Here is a 6637-nt window from a genome sequence, read left to right on the forward strand (position 1 = left end):
CTTAACAAAAAATAAGAGAAATAATTTACATGTAATTTATACCCACAATTATCACTGCTAAACGTAAAACAAACTCTGAACTAGACAGTTTGTTTCCAATCAGCAATAATTAATCAATGAAAGCCTACACTTTAAAATGACCAATGAAAATCAAGCTTTTATTCAGTTCGTTCTTTTGTATTCCACCGGAAGTTAGGATGCAAACAGACAGTCTATACGACCGAAAACATGAATAGATCTACGTTCATTAATTTGCAATTCTGGATGGGTGTGGAGTTTTAGTGTTTTACAAGTTAGAATAAGTATAATTTACATGTATGACAGTATAACATGTAACATTTTACATTTTATCGGTGGGAGGTAGAACAACCAAGCGGTATTTATGGACAGTTAAACGTCGCTTCTGCGTTTTGCCTGGAAAATATCAACTCGTATCAAAAATGTCTTTAGATTGACTCATAAAAACTTAAGGGTTGATCAGGCTGCATGGCATAAGCTGAATTATTTCGTATCAAAAAAATCAACGTGCTACAAAATATAAAAGTGAAAGATGTGGACTTTTCGTTCTTGCATGCTATAATTTCTGAAACCCGCCTTGTCTACAGAAAGAACTGTGTATTTTTTATATTTTTTAAATCCCTCAAAGTTAATATATATCGACTGCATTTAAAAGTTCGTCTGCTAGTGTTTCAGTAGAAGAATGTCTATATGATTTAATCTAATACTTTTCTGCTCTGGTTTTTGTTTTACAAATATCAAGGGAATAAAGTATTCCAACATTAATTTTGTAGAGACATTATTCTCGATAATAACCGTATACCGGACACTGCCATATAGCTTTGTTGTTATGGAATCCACGAGACTGTTCCCCAGCGAACTTCAAATTTTGGATGAAAACCATTCATTTCAACAGAAAACAAAAATTAGAATATATGCACCATCAAAATTTATTGTAGACATCGTTTCTCTCTCTTCTCATTTTTATTTTTTTCTTTCTCAAATCAGGACAACTTGTAGATAAATATATCCGTTTTAATGATGTGATGAGTTTAATTTATAGTATCAAATATTGGAAGTTAAGTTAAAGTAGCAAGCAAAAAGGATTTAGAAATTTAAAAATTTAAAGTCGCTGTTTTGCTTTTTGGGGGGAAAAAAACGGAATTTTAAAAATTTAAATTTTAAGCTTTTTGTTCCAGGGGAACAACCCTTTTTAAAAAAAAAAAATCCCTTTGGTTTGGTTTAAACAATGGGGGTTAAAAAACAAAAAGCTTTTTTGGGGGGGGGGGAATTTGGGAAAATATTTTAAAAAATTTTTCCCGGGGGTTTTTTCAGTTTTAAGCTCAGGGGGTTTTTAAAAAATATTAAAAAACTTTTTATCCAGCGGGAAAAATTTCGGGGATTTAAAAAAAATTAAAAAAAAATTCCTGAGCCCAAGGGGTAAGAATTACCATTAAAAAAGTTAAAAATCCCTTTTTTCACTTAAAAAAAGGGGGGTTTAAAAAAAAGTTAAAAACTTGCTGTTTTTTCTATTAAAATCAGGGGGTTAAAAATCTGAAAAATTTCCGCTGTTTCTTCATTTAAAATTAATTCCCAAATATATTTAAAAAATTTTTTTGTTAGATTGGTAAAAATTAAGGGGGGGTTAAAAATTAAAATTTGTGTTTTATTTAGGGGAATTGATAAATTTTTAAATTTGTTTTAAAATTTTTGTTTGTCCTGGAAAATTTAAGGACATTAAAAATGTTTAAAAAAAGCGCGAAAAACTGCTGGTAGGGAATTAGAAGGGTTCCAAATTGTGTTAAAAAATAGCTTGATCCCCAATTTAAATGTAGTTTACAATTTTTTGTGGGCCAAGTAAAAATTTTGCGGGCATTCAAAAATTTAAAAAATTTGGTAGGGAATAGCAAAAAAAAAGTTTTGGGAATTTTTCTTCTAGGCCAAAAAATTCTTAAAAAAAGTATTTTGTTGGGGCCCAATAATTTTTCACCCTAACTTTTTAAAAAAAAAAATCCCAAGTAAAAGAAAATTTTTTTTTTCACGGGCCCCCAACATTTTTTGGGATATTTTAAGTAGGCTTTCGGAATTTTTTGGGGTTAAGGAAAAACCCTTTTTTAATTTTTAGGACAATCCCAAAAAATTTTCGTTTTGGGCTAAATTTTTAAATCGGAAAATTTCGAAATTTTTGGTTTCCAAGGGAAAAATCATTTTTATTAAAAGGCCCCTTTTTTTTTGTTTTGGGTTTAAAAAATTTTGACCCCGAGTTTGGAATTTTTTCAAAGCGAAATTTTTCGAATTTTTGGGATTTTTAAACCCTTTTTTTCCACGTATTTAACCCAATTAGGAATTTTTAGAAGGAAAATCATTTTTATTTAGGAACCCCCGGGGATTTTTTTTTGGTTTTGGGACTTTCTTAAATAAGCTTTGGGGAAGTTTTTTAAAAAAAATTTTTTTTTTTCATAATTTTTTTTTACTGTTATTGGGACCCAAACCTTTTTGGTGCTAATAGTAATAATTTAAAGGGAAAAGTTCATATAAGGGGTTTAAAAAAAAAAAGCAGATCAAAGGCCCAAAAAATTTGAAATTGGCTTTTAAAAATCCCAAGAGAAAGAATTTCTTCCTAAAATAAAAATGAATTCCATTATAAAAAATTTCCCGAAACCTTTGTAAAATCTCCCCCACGAAAAAATTTTCCAAAAGGGAAAAAAAGTCATTTTCCTTTTGGCCCCCAATTTGAATCTTCAATGTCCGAATCAAACCCCCTTAAAAAAAAAATTTGGGGGTTGAAGAAAAAATTTAATTTTTAAAAAAATTTCCCGAAAAAACCCATGAAAAAACCGAAAAAAAAACCCTTTAATCCAAAAAAAATAGAAAAAATTTTTTACCAAACCGTTCCCAATTTAAAGGGTTTTATGCAAAAAAAAATGGTTTTTTTCCCAAAATTTAATTTCAATACAAATTTGGGAAAAAACTTGGGGTTCCTTAAAAAAACCGGGCCAAAAAAACCTTGGCCTTAAAATTCAAAAAACCCTTTTTTTGCCCAAAAAACCGGTTCGGTGCCCGGTTTCCAAATCAAAAGTCAATCTTTTGGGAAAATAAATTGGATCAGAAACGCAATGGATTCCCCCAAAAGGGATTTTTTTCCCCTTTTGGTCCCCCTAGGAGGCCCCCCACCCAAAAAAGGGTTTTTCCGTATTCGGTTGCCCTGCAAAAGCCAGGCGAACCAAGGCTTTTTCACAAAAGGAATGTCCTTTTTGGGCCCCACCCCAATTCGGAAAATTTTTTTTAAATTTTTATAAGTTAATTTTCCTGCCACTTAAATTAAAAAAGTTTATAATTTTATATTAAAAAAAAATTTTTTGACTTTTCCCAGGGATTTTTTTGTAAAATTTGTAATGTTAAAATTTTAAAACCAATTTCCGGCAAAAATTTTTTTCATTAATTTAAAAACCCAATTCCGCCACTTTCATTCCCCAAACCAAAAAAAAAAACCCCTTTGAAATTTACCCTTTTTCTCCCAAAAAGAAAAAATTTTTTTTCCCTCTAAACCAACAGTTAGACCCAATTTGCATAATTTTTAAAGTCCACCAATTTAACACATTTTCCCGAGGCATTTTTCCTTTTTTTAAGCACTTTTAATTTCCTACCACTATTCCCGAAAAAATTTTTAAAAAAAACCCAATTGCCGGAAGGTAAATTAGCAAAAATTTTAAAATTTTTGAAATAGGTAAACCCCAAAAAAAAAAAACATAACAATTTTTTACCTTCCCTTAAAAAATTTGTTTTTTTTAGGGGTTCCGCTAATTTAATTTTCATACAAAAAAACCCCCAAATTTTATTTAAAAAATTTTGGGTTAAATTTCCCAAAAAATCTTTTTTAAAAAACGTTTAAAAAAATGTTAAAATTTTTTTAATGACCACCTTTTTAAATTTTTAAATCCAAACCCCCTTATTTAAAAAAATCCCCCCATTTTTGAAAAAAGAAAATTTCCAAAAACGAATTTTAAAATAAAAACAGCAAACCCAAAATTTTTTTAAAAAATTTTCATTAGATTATTTAAAAAAAAAATGGGAAAAAAATTTTCCGGGGTTATAAAAAATAGGAAAATCATAATTTCTTTTTTTGGAAAATGATTTTACAATTTAAATTTTTTGAATTGGGGAAAAGGGTAATAAAAAATTTTATTAAAAAAAGGGGGCATTTAAGTTGAAAAAAATTTTTAAATTTTTGGGAATTTTAAGCAAATTTTTTAATTTGAAATTAGGGATTCTTGATTAAAAGGAAAAAGGGAAACTTTTAGACAAAATGAAAGGGATTTTCCGGCAATAAAAGGGGGAATTCTTAAAATTGGCTAAAAATGGGATTTAATTTTAGGTAAAAGGAAATAATTTTAAAAACATTCAAACAAAAAATTTCTAAAGTCCCCGGGTAATTTATGTCTTGTGGATCTGTCTATGTAAATTTCTCTTTGTCTTGTAGGCATGTCTGTTTAAATTCCTATTTGCCTTTTGTACCTAAAAGTAAATACTGACACATTACTTCAGTCCAATATTGAAAGAATGTCACGCACTTTTCATAGATATTTGGATTGGCCATGTGGAAAATATCTTATTCATTTTGTCATCCCAAATGTCTGTCGACCAAGTGTTTTCCTCGTTTAACCTCCAGAATGCCGTGCTAATTGTACTAGAATTGATTAAATTGCTGGTAAATATGGCCTTGGAAATGTTCGACAATTTTTCCACATTAACTACGACAATTCCCCTAGATTTCCAACTACAAATCATATTATCAGACGCTTTTTCTCCAGATTCGGTCAAATAGATTAAGATTGTGAATCATTTTCCATAAAGCAATATTCTAGAGTTGTCCTATTTTATAGTAAGCCCCGGCCCCACGGGAAATGAGTGACGTTTCATCATCTATTTGTTTCCGCACAGTCAAATGGCCAATCTAAATAGTCTCATTAATGTTTCAAAAATAACTATGGATATAGCCTAGTCTGTTTTTCGTGGGGACTTGTAAGGATTCGATTGTTCCCTGCAGGGCGCTTTTGCTGTGTCAAAAGTCCCGGGGACTATTCTTCAATAATTGGTTGTCGGAGTTGGTACAGTATATTACGGAAGTGACGTCATTAAACATAATCAACTGATTTCTTTTTAACGTTTTTGTAATAAAATGATGCTTTTAGGAGAAAGTTTTAACCAGACAAAGTTTTTTAATAAAATATTTAGTGTGGTGTTTTGTATGTATGTGAGAAGTTAGCAGTGAACAGTGAGCTAAGCAAAAAGGCATTTCAATTTATATAGGGAAGGTAATGATCTGCTGTCATGCTCAGCTGTTTTGGGCATCTAGCAGGGTATTCCTAAATATAGTGTAAAAATGCTCTGCTGCAATACTCAGCTGTCTTGGCAATCTAGCAGAGCATTCCTAGCTTTAGTGAAAAAATGCTTTGCTGGAACGCTCAGCTGGCTAGGGAATCTAGCAGTGCATTACTAAATATAGTGTAAAAATGCTCTGCTGGAATGCTAAGCTGGCTAGGGAATCTGGTAGGACATTACTAAATATAGTGTACAAATGCTATTCTGGAATGCTAAGCTGGCTAGGTAATCTAGTAGGGCATTACTAAATATAGTGTAAAAATGCTCTGTTGGAATGCTAAGCTGGCTAGGCAATCTAGCAGGGCATTCCTAAATATAGTGAAAAAAATGTTCTGCTGGAATGCAAAGCTGGCTAGGCAATCTAGCAGAGCATTACTAAATACAGTGTAAAAATGCTCTGCCGGAAAGCTAAGCTGGCTAGGCAATCTAGCAGGACATTACTAAATACAGTGTCAAAATGCCCTGCTGGAATGCTAAGCTGGCTAAGCAATCTAGCAGAGTATTACTAAATATAGTGAACAAATGCTTTTTTGGAATGCTAAGCTGGCTAGGCAATCTAGCAGGGCATTACTAAATATAGTGTAAAATGTTCTGCTTGAATGCTCAGCTGGCTAGGCACTTAAGCAGATCATTCCTTAATATAGTGAAAAAATGCTCTGGTGGAATGCTCAGCTTGCTAGGCAATCTAGCAGGGCATTACCGAATACGTTGTAAAAATGCTCTGGTGAAATGCTAAGCTGGCTAGGCAATCTAGCAGGGCATTCCGAAATATAGTTAAAAAATGCTCTGGTGGAATGCTCAGTTGACAGACTAATTCTGAGTTCCAGGATTTATTGTTGCCAAAGTTTTATTGACATTTTCGAGTTTTAGGCAATTCTGAGGCACTCGCAGACTTTCAGGTATTTTCGGTGCCAATAGAAATAATGATATTTTTGACTTCTAAGGACCTTTAAGAGACTATTTCATTGTCCTGCGACTTTTTGAAGGACACTTGCAGACTTTCAGGATGTTTGGTGCCAATGCTGATATTGACAATTAAGACTTCTAGGGACCATCAAGAGTCCATTTTGGTCGTCTGCGACTGATTCTTTGATAATTGCAGACTATCAGGAATGGTTGGTGCCAATGGAAATAATCATATTTTTGACTTCTAGGAACATTCAAGAGTCCATTTCATTGGCCTGCAGCGTATTGTTGGACACTCGCAGAACTTTCAGGAAAGTTTTGGTGCAATAGAGATGAATGGCAATTTTTTTTA

This window comes from Ruditapes philippinarum, unplaced genomic scaffold, assembly GCF_026571515.1.
Source record: "Ruditapes philippinarum isolate M1 unplaced genomic scaffold, ASM2657151v2 ctg3578_1_1_1_1, whole genome shotgun sequence".
NCBI classification, from domain to species: domain Eukaryota; kingdom Metazoa; phylum Mollusca; class Bivalvia; order Venerida; family Veneridae; genus Ruditapes; species Ruditapes philippinarum.